Raw genomic sequence first — 15,720 nt, 5'->3', positions numbered from 1 at the left:
CATTACGATTATCGTTGTTAGCTATGGATCAAAATTCAAAAAAAAATTTAAACTTAATTTTTATGAATCCCGCTATACAACTTGAAAGTTTATTAGGGATGTTAAGCCCTTAAAAATTAGCCCGAGGCTAACCAAGATGGGGGCTGAATTAGTATTTTAAAAATCTTCTTACAATCAAAGCACAATCACAAACCAAAATTACCACAAAAATCAAAGTGCAAAAAAATAAATGCGAAAATAAAATAAAGAAGGTTCACACCAAATTTATAATGGTTCAGTCAAACCTTAACCTATGTCCACTCCTCGGAGGAATCCTCTGAGTATTGCACTATAAAAGTGACTCTCCTTTTGCTCCCACAGCAAGGCCGAGAAGCCCTCACAAAAACTCCTTTTTGCCAACCCCAGTGAGGCAGAGATCCCAATTCCTTTTATTTCCTCCTAAAGAAGGTAGAGAACCCAACTCCTTTTACTTCCTCTTGAAACTGGCAGAGTACACAACTCTTTTTGGTTCCTCCTGAAGCGGGAAGAGAACCTCGACCAATTGTTGAAGGTTACCTCCCTTGAACCCCCATGGATGAAGGATGAAGACTAGAGAAGATGGCTTGGAACCTTGCTTAGAGCAACCTTTCTGAATCCCTCTCACAAACTCCCCCTCATAAGTTCCTCCCTCTCTCTCCCTCTCTCTCCCTCTCCTCTTGGCTCTCTCAGGTCAAGATACCAGCTAAAGGTCACTTTGCATGAGAAAATTTGGGTCCTTTAAATAAAATTTCAATAATCGACATTATCGTCTAGGGCGATAAGAATATCATCCTCGCTGATCAGTACAAAATAAGCTCAATTAGACGGGATGATTTGGGACGATCAAAAGAAAATTGGTTACATCGTTTAGGTTAATATAATATTGTCCTGGTTGATTAGTTCAAATTCGAGTATAATCGTCCTCAACATCACCCGGAATAGAGTCTAGCCAATGTTAATTATCCAGGACATCATCCCGGCTGATCCTGTGATTGGCCCTACTGATGTGATTGTATCAATTAGCCTTAATTGCTTTCTATAATTAGCAGATTAATTTAGGCATAATTGTGCTATTTTGTCTAGACCGATGTATATATCATCCTGGCGGATGTCCTAAAATAAAGAATACCTAAATTGATCATGGTGGATGATTCTTTCTGATTTGAGCCTATCGTCCTGGCCTATACAAGGATCATCCAGGATGATGTGCTTAATGACGGCTGCCTTATTCAGGATGCCCTAATTATGGTTTCTATTTTTAGTCGGATCATCCTGGCCGATGTACTCAAAATAGGAAAACATAGAAAATCTCTCATGTGTTTGTGTGCAAGGTTACATAGCATCATGAACCACATTTACAATAGACTCATGAAAAAGAAAAACATTACAGACTGACTCAAACTAAATATACCCAATCTTGAGCTGGTCTTGAGTTGCGTTCAATCTTATGGACCTTAAAACTTAGAAGACAAGGCAGAAGTAGAAAAACATGAAGGTTTTCTATCATCAAAAGTCTAATCTATTATCTTAGATTCGCAACATGCTGGTTATAGTTTTACTTGGAATAGGGGTCACTTATGGCAAAGGTTGGATCATGTGCTCTTTAATTACTCATGGTTTAATTTTCTTAATTTCATGAATGTGCAACATCTTAGTAGAACATTGTCTGATCATTCTCCTTTGCTTATTAGCCTTAATTCTAGACAATTTAATGCTTCTTCTCAATTCAGATTTCAAAACATATGGTTACTTCATGACTCTATTTTTGATGTTGTTTAAAATAATTGGCAAGCTCCTTTACTTCCGGATAATTCTTATTTTGGCATGAGGAGACTTTGGTTTAAGTTGAAAAGGCTGAAATAAGTTTTAAATTGGTGGAACCATTATGTTTTTAGAAATCATTTTTCTAACTTTTTAGAATCAGAATAACTTGTTAATGCTATTGAGCTTTCTTGTCAAGATGACAATTCCAATGCTAATTTCACTCTCTTAAAGAATGCTAAATATGAGCTTTTTAATTTCCAAGCTACGGAAGATATCTTTTGGAAGCAAAAAGGTGCTACTAAGCAATTGGTTGAAGGTAAATATTTCCATGCATTAGTTAAGAGGTAAAGAGCTAAAAATAATTCAAAAAAATTTATTGGGAGGATGGTTTAATTACTGAGAATATCGTGGAAATTGCTAATCTAGCTGTTCAATATTTTCAAACCATCTCAATAAGGATTTTAATCTAGCTCAGATTATGGATCATTTATTTTTATTTTTATCCTTATATCCCAAGAGGAGAATGTGACTCTCTCTATGCCTCCTTTTGAGGAGTTAAAGAGACTCTATTTCCTATGAATATTGATTCTGTGGTTGGGCCTAATGGGGTTACCACTTTTTTTTTTCAAAAAACATGGCATATTATCAATAATGATATTTTTGCTATTATTTTGGATTTCTTTGTTGGTAACCCTATACCTAAGTTTTTTACTTCTACTTATATTATGTTTATTCTAAAAAAAAACTTTGTTAACACTTGGAATGACTTTAGACCTACCAATCTTTGTACCTTTTTTAACAAATTGATTTATAAAAACCTTATGAATCACCTTACTTCTCTTTTACCTAGAGTTATTTCTCCTTCTCATATGGGTTTTGTGAAAGGTAAGGCCATTACGGATAATATTTTGTTGGCTCAATAATTCTGTCAAGACATTAATGTTAGGGTGAGAGGGGGGAATTTGATTTTAAAGCTTGATATTGCTAAGGCATTTGATAATATTAAATGGAACTTTATTTACCATACTTTGGACTTTTTAGGCTTTAATTCCATCTTTATTAAGCTTATTAAGAATTGTAATGAAGATGTTTATTTCTCTATTATTGTTAATGGCCTAATAATGGTTTTTTCAAATCTTCTCATGGGTTAAGACAAGGTAATCCTATTTCACCCACTCTTTTATTATTGCTGCTAAATTTGTTTCTAGGGGTCTTACCAATCTTTTTGATAATAATCCTTGTCTTTATTTTAGAACTTTGGGAGGTTTTCCCATATCTCATTTGTGCTTTGCGGATGACTTTATTATTTTTACTAATGCTGCTATTAATAAAATTCATGAACTTATGGATTTCTTTTATCAATTTGAGATGGTTAGTGGCTTATCCTTTAGCAAAAAAAATATTTTTTTTGCTTCTAAGAGAATTTATAACGATCATATTTTAGCGATTAAAGATTTAACTGGTTTTATGATGCTCAATTGCTCATTAAATATCTTGGTGTCCCTCTTTTTAAAGGTAGAAGGAAAAACTTTCTTTTTGATGTTCTTATTTCCTCTGTTCAAAACAATATTTTATCTTGGGATTCTAAATTTTTTAGTTTTGGTTGTAGAGTTATTCTTATCAAAAGTGTTCGATATTCTTTACCGGTTTATACTTTTTAAACTATTCTTCTGACTCAAGCTATTTGTAATAGTGTTCATAAACTTATTAATAATTTTTTTGGAAAGGCACTTCTACTAACTCTATAATTTCTTGGGTTGCCAGGGAGAAATGTTGTGGTGTTCTGGTTGAAGGTGGTCTTGGCTACTAGAACTTGAATGATTTAGCTATGGATTTCTATTTTAAACTTTGGTATAATTTTCACACTAAAGAGAGCCTTTGGGCTAATTTTATGTTCTCCAAGTATTATGTCAGCAATCATCCTACTACTTGTATCTTTAAGCAAGGTGATTCTAGAGTGTGGAAAAGGCTTTCCAAGGTTAAGTGGTTTGTGGAGCCCTTCATCTCTTGGAGGCTTGGTGAAGGTAATGTTTACTTCTGGCAAGATCGATGGTTAGGTAAACACTCTATTTATTCTATTTTAAATTCTTCCTCTACTGCTTAGGCTAAGGTTAACTATTTTCTAAAGATAATTATTGGGACTATGAAAAACACTCTAATGTCATTCTTGATTGTAATTTTCATCAAATTTTAAACTTGCCTATCAATACTGCTTCTAAGGACATTATCTTATGTAATTTATCCAAAGATGGTGGCTTTCACTTAAACAGTGCTAGGCATACTTTTAGAGCTAAAAAAAAATTGATAATATTTTCTATTTTATTTGGCATAAGAGCATTCCTTCTACTATGTCTGTCTTTGTTTGGAAAAATTTACATCAATATATTCCCATAGATGATAATCTCACCAAAAAAGGTTTTATATTGGCTTCCAAGTGTTAATGTTGTTACCATATGGAGAATATGAATCATATTTTTTATCTCTGGTCCAATTGCTATTAAAACTTGGGTTTCTTTTGATGATTTATTTCAGTTAAACTGCTTTAATGCTCATTTTTCCCTTAAATTTTTGCTTAATGCTTGGATTATGAATTCTGAAGGCCACATCTGTAATGTTGTTCCTTCTCTTATGTTATGGTTTCTTTGGTTCGAGAGGAATAATTCTCTTTTTAATGATGTTCGGATGAACCATCATAATGTTATTGAGATGGTGAATGATAAGGTTTTCTCTCTGGTGGCTGTTAAACTGCTTTCTTTAAAGAATTTTAAAAATTATTATTTTGTTGAGACTACTTTAGGGCTTAATTTGGAGGGTGATCCTACTACTTTAAAGGCTCATAATATTTATTGGTCCAAACCCTCCCAGTAATTTCTTTAAGTTAAATGTGGATGGTGCTTGTAGTGACTCTTCTATGTGTTGTGGTGGAGCTATCAGGGATAGTAATGACAGCCTTATTGTGGTTTTAGTTGGACCTGTTCATAATGGTAACTATTTTACTGATGTTACTGTGGCTATTCTTTATGGTATTCATTTATGCATCTCTCTTAACATAACAAACTTGTTTATTGAGGTGATATATAATTATGATTTCCAACTCTTTTACAATGATGAGGATATGTGTTGCATCCCGGGTCTTTTCTATCATGTTAGGGAAATTAAAAAGCTATTACTATTTTTAAATTAATCATTTCATCATATTTGCTAGGAGGATAATGTGTGTGTTTCTTGGCTTGCTAATTGGGGGTGTAGTCTTGACTATTTTTCTGATGTTATTTGGTCCACCATTATTGTGGTTCTCTGTGGTATGCTTAAACTTGAGGCACTTAGTATCCCCTATGTTAGATCTTAACTATATTTTTTTCCTGGGTGGTGTGATGGGTGGTTTGTTTGCTATGGTTTTTTTGTTATTGGATTTTTCTGTAGTGTCTTTGTTTTGTTTTGGCTCGTTGGCTTCATCTGTTGGCGAGTGGTGGTGTCTCTGCTAATTATTTTGATGTTGGTTTCCTTCTTCCTAGCAACTGGTTAATATATGGGGTTGGTTTGGATCCTCTCAGGTTGGCTAATTTGCTTCTCTTTTGCATTTTTTTCTATATGTGTCATTTCCTATTTAATTTGGCTTATTTGGATGGTCGTCTTGAGTGATGTTTTTTTAAGTTGGCTTAGGATTTTCTTTCTTCTTTGGGGTTCTTTATGCTGTATTGATCTTGTTTTAATATTTAAGTATTATTCTTTTCTGTGGTCATTTAATTGCTGATGGTATCTATTTGTGACTTCCATTTTAGTTGATGTCTTGGTGGATCTAGACTTGAGCTATGATTGTACAAATTATATGGCTGATGGTTTCTCCCATGCTATTTTTTGTTTTGGTTGTTGCCTGCAGGTGTTTGGTTGTCCCTTAGATTTTGGCTTGGCCTATATGTAACTGGTTTTGGTTGATTAGAGTAGGCTTTTATTTTGGGCTGGGTATTGGTGACATTCTGGAGGTTTCATGCTGTTCTTCTGGGGACTTTATTCTCTTGATGTTTGTGCTCTTTTAAGGTGTTTCTGGTTGATCCCGAGGGTAGGATTGAGTGGCTTGTGTATTTTTCTAATGAGGCTTCCTATTTTAATTTTACTCTGAGCTCTAGAAGTCTTCATCTTATTTGGCTTAATGTGGTGCAGAATTTGCTACTCCTCTTTTGTTACTAGCTTTAATTTAGATTATTTGTACTGGTTATCATATATTTTTTTGTGGTATAGCTTGTCTTTTTGCAGCAACTTTACTTTGTAGGTGGAGTTGCTTATGGCTGTCTTCAAGCTTTTTTGTAGAAAGATTGGGCTTCATTTCTTGATTTTTATCTTTCTTTTTTTGATGCTTGTCTATAGTATCTTTAGAATGTTACTAGGGTGTCATGTACTTTTGATTAGTGGCGACAATCGGCTTGTAGGTTATCTTTTGCTTTGTTTTGTAGCTTGTAAGCGCATTAGTGAGCTGATGGTCGACTGTAAGGACTTTGTAATTATTTTTATTTATTAATGCGTAGGACCCTCTGTGGGTTTTACCAAAATAATAATAATAATAATAATTATACCTTTGAATTCTACTATTGGTTCTGTGTTTGATTGCATGTGTGTAAATCCAACAGATGTAGCCATTCTTAAAAATTCAAAATATGCAAACTGAACATCATGTGTTTGTTCTAATGACTCTTTAAAAACATATTACTGAAATGGTCAAATTGCTTCTCCTTAATAGCCCTCCAAGCATTTTTATGCTGCTAAGCACGGCCAAGACCTCCCCAATGTTTGGAATAGGTTTGAAGTTTTCAAAATTGATGATATCTTTAAGGTTGTAGTTATGTCAGAGAAGGGTTGGTTTGTGACTTTTAATATGGAGTCCGCCCATGGCAATTTATCTAGGCTTGAAAGAGGGCTAGTGGGCAAGTTTATTTGACAAAGATTTCCTTTATTCGTTCTTAGAAATGAATTGAAGCAAAAATACTCAATGTTTGGAGATTTTAAGCTCAACTCCATCTCTATAGAGGCTTTCATTTGCCTCTTTGAAAGTGACGAGGATCTTGATGCTATCAATATGGGGGTACCGTGGGTTATTTCTGGGTTTATTATTTGTTTGGATGGTTGGTCTTCTTCCTTCCCTCCCCAATCAATAGTGAGCTTATCTTCTCTTGTTTGGATTCACTTGCCTATCTTAGCTCTTTTATAATGGGGCAACACCAACCTTGCTTAGGTAGCTTCTTTATTTGGATAACCTGTATGGTTGATGTTCAAATAGACATTTGGAAAAGAAATGATTTTATTCGTTTTTGTGCGAGGATGGATCTTGGTGCCAAGTTTTCTCCCTTAATTTGGATCTCTGGGCTTTATGGCAAGTTCTTCCAAAGAGAAAAAATTGTTGTTTTTTTTGGGCACAGAATAAGTCATTGTCCCAATGTCCCTCAAGCTTCCATGCAGCCCTCGGAACAACCTAAAAGAAGATCTACTGAATTACATGGAAATTCATTTGTTTTGTGTAAGAACCCTTTTATCACTAATAGTTGCCCTCCTATAGTGAGTAATGACACAAATTCATCTTCCACGATTCATGCAGCCTTCTATCCACCTCATATGGAAAGTGAGAACTCTCATTCTTCAATTATGCCATGTGCAAAAGAAGTGTAATGTCCTAAAAATTATAGTCCTTGGAGTCTAGTACTCCTTGAAGATCTAGGAGACAAAAGAAGAAGAATACCAATGCTGGTAATTGAGGATAGAAGGCTACCCCCTTGTCATAAGTGAGGAAGTAAGTGAACAGGCCAAGCAAGTTGCTTCATCTAGGGATGGTGATCTCTCCAACATTCCATTCAAGTTCTCCACTTAGACATTCCACTTAAAACCAAGGCATTTCTGCCCAATGAAAGATAGAGTCTTTATGACTCAATTTGCTAAGGAACTTCATAGCTTGGGGCCAATTATTGATCAACCAAGGAAGAAGGAGGGTGGCAAGGATGACTCCCGTTATGGTACTCATTGCATGTATGAGAAGTTTTAGCTTAGGTTATGCTTCTCTCTTCTTTGTTTTGTTTTGTTGAGGAAGGATTCTTTTTATGCCTCTTCCTAGTTGGTACTCATTATACACTTTTTATTCTTTAATTTAATGAAATTTTATTTTTTGTTAAAAAAATTCAATTCAACTTGTAAAGTAAATAATTAAATAAATATAAACATAAAAATATAATTTAAATTCCCTCTAATTCTAAATAAACTTTAGAATTCCTAAAAAATTAAATAAATATTTAAATCATAATAAATAATAAAGTCAAACTTTTATCAAACCCACCAATCTACTTGCATTACATTGTCATTTTTGTTTTCAAGATTGCAGCTTGCATTAATATAAAATGCTATTACAAACCACTAAAAAAATTCATCACATGACTTCTTTAACAACGTAATCAAAGAAGAAGGAATGTTACTATAATCAAAACTATCCCACAAAAAATTTCTACAAAGTGCAAAAATGGCACAAAGATCTTTTTACAGACTCCAGGAACATAATGAAAAATAACATTTTCAAATTCATGCAAAAATGAAATATCCTTATTACAAAAACCATCCTCCTTTCAATTAGACTCCTTCATAGAATCACATGTAATCTTATTGATATTTGTATTATCTCCCTTAATAACGGCTCCTTCGTAATCAAACAACCAATCTTGTAAATTCTCTGTACTGAATAAAATAGCTTGAAGTTCTAATTGGGAGATATCCCAATGCTTTCTATGTTTATTGAAAGCAAGAAGCAATCTTCCTTTATGTTTCCTTATGAATCGTCCAATACCTCCAATATTCGAACTCAATAAAGAAGAATCAACATTGATTTTGATCCAACCTAGTGGTGGTGGATGCCAAAACTCTAAAAATTCTGAATGAAGATTAACACCCTAGTGTTTTAGAATTGGATTAGACCTTTGATGCACAACTGTCCATAAAACATTAGAAGAAGTAAAAGAAACATATGGAACTGGACCATCATACTTATCATCACTCCAATTCTTCCATGAAAAGAAAATTGCAGTAAGATACCGCCAGACAATACTTAGATTACTTTTTATCAGCCTTATAAGTTCATCAATACCTTCATTGAATGGAAAACTGGTTTGCTTGTGAGAGAAACCCCTTTTGCTTGTGGGAGAAACACCTATTTGTTAGTGAGATAATTTTTCAAAATTTTCTTATCTGCCAACTTGGAGAAAAGTTCATTGATGGCAGCAGATTGCTCGGACACTTCCTCTGGTGGCCAAAAGATGATCGTCCCTGATGGATCTGGTCAATCTGCTATGTCTGGTAGTAAACCTATCGACTTGAAGTCAAAGAGTTTTAACTTCTTTTAAGCCCCTCGTGTTATGTTTCTTCAAGTCGTTCTCCTTTCAATGGGAAAAGGAAAACAGATTTTAGATTAAAATGTGGATAAGACTCCTCAGATTGAGAAAATGAAGGTCTACAATGATGGTGATGTTCCTCCTTCGAGAATGAACCTTATTGTGAATACATTCAGCTTTGGTAATGCTAAATTTGCTTTGATGGTGGACAAAGCTCAGACAAGTAATATAAGTTTGAACGGACCACCACATATTTGAGGTATTTCTCAAAACAATGTGGTTGCTTCTGTTGAACCATCCAAAAAATTTGATAATACTAATTTGATGGGTAGTAACATGATTAATTTTTGGATGAGAAAGCCTTACATTAAATGTAATCCTATTAACGATAAATCATTTTTATATGATGATGGGCTTGTAGTTAAATTACATGAGGAAAATGTAATTATGAATGAAGAAAACTGAAATATTCTATTGTGCTTAAGGTCTTTGGAAAAGTTATTCCTGTACTAGTCACTGTAGGATAACTACGATGTCAGTGGTCACAATTTGCAAAATTTCACATTACAAGAAATTTTTTGTGCTTGGTTTTATGTTCTTTCTTCTCCCATGAAGCTGTGGATAATGTTTTTTCTGGTGGACCATGGTTTGTAGATGGACATATAGTAGGACTGGATAAATGGAGCAATAAGTTTTCTCCAGCTTCATTAAAGAGTCTTTCGTCCCTGATTTGGGTGAGATTTCCTAATTTACCTCTCTACTGTTAGGATGAGATTATTGTGGCTAGAATAGCTTCAATGATTAGTACTCCCCTATTGTTAGATGGCAATATTTTTCAATGGGGTAGGAGGGAGTTTTCAAGACTTTATGTTCGAGTTTATCTTGACAAGTAACTACCTTTGGGTGCTTGGGTGGATGGGTTGAATGGTCGATTCTATAAAAATGTGGAGTATGAGAAAATTTCATCATTTTGCTATAATTGTGGAAAGATTGGCCACTTGAGCAATGCTTGTATTATAAAGGAAGGGGGTGTTAATGGTTAAGCTAGTTTGGAACCAAATATCTATGTTGTTAATTATGAAGCAGATCATCAATCAGTAATTTGAAAGACTTATGGCCCTTGGATCCATATTAATCATAAAAGAAGGAAGAAGCCTGTTACAAATTTTTAGACAAAGTTCAATGATAAAAGTTCAGGTCCTGTTTATGTGGGGAAGTCAAAAAATTTAAAGATGGAAAATCCTGAAAAATTACATTTGAAAAAAATAATTGTGAAGAATCTTGATGTTGTTTAGAATCCTGCTGTTCAGATCCATGCAGCTGATAGTTTTGACTTAATGGAAGAAGGGTCTGAGCCAATTAAAGATGACAGTATTCATGACAATGATAGGTACATGCTGGATCCTAATAAGAATATAACAGAAGTTGGTGATACTCTGGTTGTGGAGGGAAATCTTCTGGATAAAAGTCTTAATAGAGTTATGGCGGGTATTGACTCTTCCAACACTGATATTCCTATTGAAAATAATATGTTTAAGGTGTTGGAAATTATCTGTGATGAGGATATGTCTGTAAAAAATAGTGTGTTAGCTATATCGATGAAGAATGAGAAGATGCGTCTACTTTTGTTTCAGAATTTGGTATCACGTTGGTGGGAGATCTTTCTGCACCAGTGAAGTTTAAGCTTCTGAAAAAGCTGAAATCACTTAGTAAAGTGAATATGTTGTCTAGAAGTAGAAAAAAGGATATGAGAAAAAAAGATATGAGTGGGAGCAATCCACTTTAAATCTTAAATGACATTTATAGCTTTTTGGAATTGTAGAGGGGCAAGGAAAAATGAAGCCTTTCGTTATTTAAAGGAGTTCATGGAAAATTTTGAAACGTTCTTTGTTTGGCTTATAGAAATAAAGATTACTTCTTTTGATAGGCTGGATTTCAAAAGATTTGTTGGTGATTATTTGGATTTGTTTGTATACCCTGCTCTTGTTAATGGTTTATAAAGTGGAATTATGATGTGCTGGAGAACTGGCATTTACTCATTTTCAGTGATTAAAGCTTTTGATCAAGCGGTGATTTTTTTTTGTGAAGAAAATCAAGCGGTGATTGGAGAGATTAGTATTGTTAATAAAGGCAAGTGGATGATTTCTATAGTTTGTAAAAATAGAGATTGTACTCAAAGAAAATCTTTATGGAGTTGCTTGGAAGTTGCTTCATGTTGTAAGCTCCCTTCTGTGGCGGGTGTTGACTTCAATTCATTTCATCCCAAGAGGACAAAAGAGGAGGTAGAAAATTTGTTCTATTGCGAGGTCCTCTTGATATGCTTTCATTTATGAGAAATGGTGTTTCTCATGAGGTGGTTGTGATTGGACCAAGGTTCACTTGGTGTAACAACAAGAGTGGTAAAGCTCGTATTTGGAAAAGGTTGGATCATTTTGTTCTTAATTTAGGTGCTCTGAATTTAATTCAACAGGCTTCAATGAGTCATTTAGAGAGAATAACATCAGACCATTGTCCAATTCTGTTAAATCTTATCTCTGCGGGATTTCACAATTGTAAAGCTGTGAAATTTGAAAATGTCTGGATTTCATATCTGGATTCCTTATCGATTGTCTCTCATCATTGGAAGAAAAAATGTCAATGGGATGTAGTTTGTATTCTCTCTTTTAAGCTTAAAAGAGCTCTAAATTCTTTATTTTATTGGTGTAAGGCGAAACATAAGGACCTTTTTGTTTTAAATGATCATCTGAAAGAGGAGATCCTTCAATTACAATTGGAGAAAGCAGTTTGTGGGGAACTTTCGGATGGTAAACTAATTTTACTGAAGTCGAAGATTAATGAATTCAATTCTACTATAGGACGATTTTCTTCTTGGTAAATATAGATGGCAAAGATGCATTGGATGGAATCGGGTGACACCAATTCAAAAATCTTTTATGCATATGCTACTGCTAGGAGTGCTAACTTGATTCATCAAGTGAAGGATAATAATGAGTTGCCGATTGAGAATCAAGATCAAATGAGGTCAGATTTCTTTGATTTCTTTAAAAATAAATGGAAAGAAAGAAGGTGTGTTTTAGTTGGTTGGCCTCCTCCCTTGGCGGTACTAGAAGAAGAAGAAAAATTATTTTTAGAAAATGATTTTTCTAAAGAAGAATTGGAATTGGTGCTTAATAAGTTGGAATCAAATATCTCACCTGGTTATGATGGGGTGACTTACTCTTTCATAAAGGCTTATTGGTCTATTATTAAACATGATGTGTGGTTAACAGTTAACTCTTTTTTTACTTCTAGAAAGATGGATTCATAATGGAAGAAAACACTAGTTGTGATGATTCCTAAAGTGAAAAATCCATTGAAGCCAACTAATTTTTGAACTATTAGTTTGTGCCTCTATGTTTATAAATTGGTTGCTAGAATGTTACTTAATAGACTATGTCATTGTATTCCAAAAATTGTTTATGAGGAGCAGTTGGCTTTTGAGAAGGGCCGTTCCATGTTGGATCTTATATTAATTGCTGAAGAGGTCTTTCATAAGTTTCAAAACTCTAAATCAAAAAAGGGACTTGTAGTAATCAAATTAGATATGGAACAAGCCTATGATAGTATGAGTTGGTTGATTCTTAAACTGATGTTGGAACACCTTGGTTTCCCCTTGAAGTTTGCTGTCCTCTTGCTGGAATGTGTGGTTAAGCCGAAGTTTTCTATCAATATAAATGGTGAGAATTCTAATTGGATTGAAGCTTGAAGTGGCTTTAGGCAGGGTTGCCCATTGTCTCCTTTTCTTTTCATTTTGTGCTCTTAGCTGTTTTCGGAAGAATTTGTTTCTAAAGGAAGAAGTATTGGTGTCAAGATAGCTCCCAATTTGCAAATAATATCTCATTTACTTTATGCAGATGATATTATGGTTTTTTTAAGCCGATTTTAAAGATGTAAGGAAAGTGAAGAACATTGTTTAGAAATATTGTAGATGGTCTGGATAGAAAATCATTTTCCAAAAATCTTCCATGTTGTTTAGGAAGGCGGTTAAGAGGAGAATGACAAGATGTTTGTCTAAAGAAATGTGTATAAATGTGGTTAATAAAATGGAGTATTTAGGTGTTAAGATTACTTTGAGAAGATTGGTCTAAGCAAATTTCCAGGGTCTATTGGAGAAAGCTTCGAATAGGCTAAATATTTGGGGAAATAAGTTTATTTTGCTAGCAGAAAAATTCATTCTTATTAATGATGCGTTTCTATCTATTCCTATATATTTATCAACTCATTCACTTGTTCATTTGGGGGTATTGGGTGAATTTGATAAAATTTGTAGAAATTTTTTATGGAATAAGTTTGATGGTGGTAGGGGAATTCATTATGTTTCTTGGGAGGTATTGTGCTTGTCTAAGAGAAGAGATGGTCCTGGATTACAATCGGTTAATTGTAAGGTTGGCTCTTTTAGGGCAAGATTGGCGTGGAGCTTCATTTCTAGGCCAAAGTCTTTGGTTTCAAAGATTTTGGTCCCAAAATATGGCGAGGATATCTTTTATGCTGATTATAGGAAGGGGGGCTTCATCTACTTGGAAGATTATATTCGATGCTGCTAAAGCTCTTCGTCCACAACTTCGTTGGAAGATTGCAACTTGATATAAGGTAAACACTTTTAAACATACATGGATTTGGATAGATGTATTGAAAGGTGGCCTACTTTTGTTGTTAATGTTAATGAAGAATTTATATATCTTGATTGTTTCATCAAAGATGGGAGATGGGATGAATGCCAATTGAAATAGATTTTTGGACAACAATATATGGAACTTGTGTTGTCCATCCCTATTCATGCTGAAGAGCAGAAAAAATCATTTGAATTTTCTTTTAAATTTATTAGAAATTCTATCTCTGCTTTATATTTTGATAAATTGATGGAAAATTATAATAAGATTGATCATTGGAGCTAGATCAATAAGCTAAAGCTAAAACCTGTTGTTGAACTTTTTTTATTACGTTTGTACAAGAATACTATTCCTTCATTCAGTTTCTTGTTTAATAGAAATTTTATTGAGTTCAATGGTTGTCCGAGTGGGTGCTCAACCATTAAAGATGCTAACCATATTGCTTCGACATGCCAAAATATTTCTTAGGTTATTAATATTTTTAGTAATTGGGGTTTCGATATTCCTGAATCAGGTTCGTTTGTTGAAATTATTGTTTCTTTAAAACAACTTTCCTCCTCTAATCCCTTTTGTGGGAATTTATTTTGTTCGGCTATGTATGGATACTCAAAGAGCATAAACAAATTAGTTCATGGTAAAACTAAGGATAGCTCATCTTTCATAGCAGCTAATGACATCAGTTTGGTTGTGGCTTCCTTTTGATAGGATCAAACTTAGGAGAACTGGGATGCAAATTAGCTGGTTTAGTTGTCTCATCCATCTCGTCATCCCCCACCTCTCAATTAGATTAAGGTCAATGTGGCTGACTCTTTATGGAGTTTGAACAGAGCAAGTGCAGGTGGTGTATTTCATGATTTTAAAGGAAGATTCATGGGTGCCTTTGGTTTTAGTTTTCTTCAATGGGATAGCTATCAAGTAGAAATTAAATCTATTATTGCATTGAGGAGGTTCATTCAAGATTGGATGCTTAAGTTTAATGGCATTATTATTTAAGGAGACAACAAAAACATCATTGAATTGTTTTGAAAAACTATGATGAATAAAGGTGGAGTAAAAGAAGGAAATCTTAATTGGGAGGATTTAGATTCTCTTAATAATTTCAAACATGTTTTATTTGTTTATGTTAACAAAGATTATAATAAATTGGCAGATATGTGTGATAACTATGCTGTATTATAGAGGTATTAAGTTAATCTGTCATACTTTAAAACTATGGGAGCGAGTTATGGAGCATAGGTTGTGGCGTGATATTAATGTTTCTCAAAATCAATTTGGATTCATGCCGGGTAGGTCGACTATGGAAGCCATACATTTATTAAGAGGTTTGATGGAGAAATATAGAGAAAATAAGGAGGATCTACATATGATATTTATTGATTTAGAAAAAGCATATGATAAAGTTCCAAGAGAAGTGCTATGGAGAGTTCTTGAAAAGAAAGGAGTCAACAATGCTTATATTCAAATCATTAAAAATATGTATGCAGGAGCTATTATTTGTGTTCAAACATAAGGTGGATTGACCAAGTATTTCCCTATTTCGGTTGGGTTACATCAAGGATCAGCCTTAAGCCCATATCTTTTTGCTTTAGTCATGGATGTTCTCACTAGACATTTGCAGGAGGATATACCTTGGTGTATGCTTTTTGCTGATGATTTTCTTATTGTTGGTAAGACTAGAGAGGGAGTTGAAGGTAAACTTGAATTATGGAGGTCAACCTTAGAGTCTAAAGGTTTTCGCTTGAGTAGATCTAAAACGGAATATATGGAGTGTAAGTTTAGTAGTAATAGACCTAGTGAGGGGATTGTGACTTTGAGCGATCAAGTCATTAATAAGAGTACACGTTTTAGATATCTTGGATCAATTGTTCAAAGTGATGGTGAAATAGATGGGGATATTATCAGCAAAATTCAAGTTGGATGGTTGAAGTAGA

This window comes from Dendrobium catenatum, unplaced genomic scaffold (assembly GCF_001605985.2).
Source record: "Dendrobium catenatum unplaced genomic scaffold, ASM160598v2 fragScaff_scaffold_250, whole genome shotgun sequence".
Lineage (NCBI taxonomy): Eukaryota > Viridiplantae > Streptophyta > Magnoliopsida > Asparagales > Orchidaceae > Dendrobium > Dendrobium catenatum.
This window is presented reverse-complemented; position numbering follows the sequence as displayed.